Genomic DNA, 1,989 nt, shown 5'->3' on the forward strand with positions numbered 1-1,989 from the left:
TTTTTTAGATGAGTCTCTATCCAATTTTTAGTTGTCTTAGGGGAAGCTTAGCAACCTGGGACTCCACTTGGGTTGGGTTATTACTTCTCTTCTTGGGTGATAATGCCCACGAACACCAGACAAGCCAAAATGCCCAATACTGTACTTAGCAGCCTGAAACCTTGTGGTGGGTTGGACGGGGATGGCTCCCTTAGGCTCACAGGTTTGACCGCTTGGTCCCCAGCTGGTGGTACTGTTTGAGAAGGATTAGGAGGTGTGGCCTTGGTGGTGGAGGTGGGTCACTGGAAGTGCCTGGGTTCCAAAACTCCACACAATTTTCAGTTAGCTCTCTCACTCTCTCTCTGCCTTGTGCCAAACCGCTCAGCACTCCCAAATTTTAGCGGTTCACCAACTCAGCTCCGCTGTGGTTACCTTTCCCCTAGAGCTCAGTTGAGTCGCTGCAAAATGAAAAACACCAGACAATCTTAGTTTAGAATCAACAGATAACACAACCACTGGGCATGGAATCTATTGTCCTAAACACATTAACTATTCTATGTTAGAAATCTTCCGCAGGGCATGGTGGCGCACGCCTTTAATCTCAGCACTCGGGAGGCAGAGACAGGCAGATTTCTGAGTTTGAGGCTAGCCTGGTCTACAAAGTGAGCTCCAGGACAGCCAGGGCTACACAGAGAAACCCTGTCTCAAAAAAGAAATCTTCCAGTGGTGGGGTCTGATGGATTCCACCAACAGATCGAACAGTCCCTGGTCTACACCTGCTTTCCTCCCACTTTTCAGGGGCGTTCCTTTCCCTCTGTTCCCTCTTCCTCTCTCAGACCCAGAAGGCCTACCTCCTCCTTGCCCAGTGATTGACTTCTTGTCATCTTTATTATCTAATCAATTAATTAGGGAAAAATCCTGCTACAAACTTGCCCCTTTTTAAACAATACATCTCACAAGCTGTGAGCAACCTAAGGACCCCCACGTGCATCAAGCTGTGTGTCCACTTCTTTCTCTGAACATGGAATTAATTTCTCCTCTCCTCAATGACCATCAGAAATTGTGAAATTAATTTTTCATCTTAAGATGATAACATTGAGGGTCCTTGATCTAGCCTTTCCAATTCCCAGCTGTTATTTTTAACCTTAAAATAACTTTTATTTTTATTTATTATAATTTATTTTTTTATTCATATTTTTTTTTTTTTTGGACACAGGGCTTCCTGTCACCCAGGCTTACCTCAAACTCACTATATAGCCAAGGATAATCTTGAACCTCTCACCGCGCCTCCCAAGTGCTGAGATTACAGGCATGTGCTACCACATCCGATTTATGATAGGCTGGGGGTTGAACCCAGGGCTTCATGCATGCTGACTGCCTATAATATACATACCCTGCATATAATATTGGCAACTCATGGAATATCTTTCTGATAAACACATAAGGAAAAAACACCCCACGCCTCATGTCTTCTGTAGTCAGTGGGAGCAGCCAGAAATCTCAGTGGAATTCCCAGAAGAGTTTTGAGTGACACAGGACAGATTTTTATCCTGCTTCATTTTGTGTGACTAAGCATAATCACACAGAAGCCGCAGAATGGAAGAACTGAGCAGGCTGACTTCAGCGGTCCCATTTGGAAGCATCGGTGTCATTTCCAATTCAAGGAGCAAGGTTGGAAGAAACACTGTAGTAGCCCAGGCTGGGTCAGTGGGAAAAGCAAAGGCCTTTCAGTCCATAAATAGTAAGCTGTCTTACCCTGTAAGGCAAGCCTGCGCCTTTAATGAAGAAGGTAAGGGAAGAAGGAAGAGACAGAGTAAATAACGCCTGGCCTCACAAAATAATCATGAAGCTCATTTTAAAACATTTTGGCACAAATCAAGCTGTAGAAAACTGGGCCTGTGGTTAGAAAACACGTCTATTTAAACACGGCTCTTTCCAAGGAAAAATTGAAAGACAGAAAAAGCTTTCATCCAAGCATGAGACACCTCATTATTTCAAAAATCTAACCAA

Source organism: Mus pahari, chromosome 4 (assembly GCF_900095145.1).
Source record: "Mus pahari chromosome 4, PAHARI_EIJ_v1.1, whole genome shotgun sequence".
Classification (NCBI taxonomy): Eukaryota; Metazoa; Chordata; class Mammalia; order Rodentia; family Muridae; genus Mus; species Mus pahari.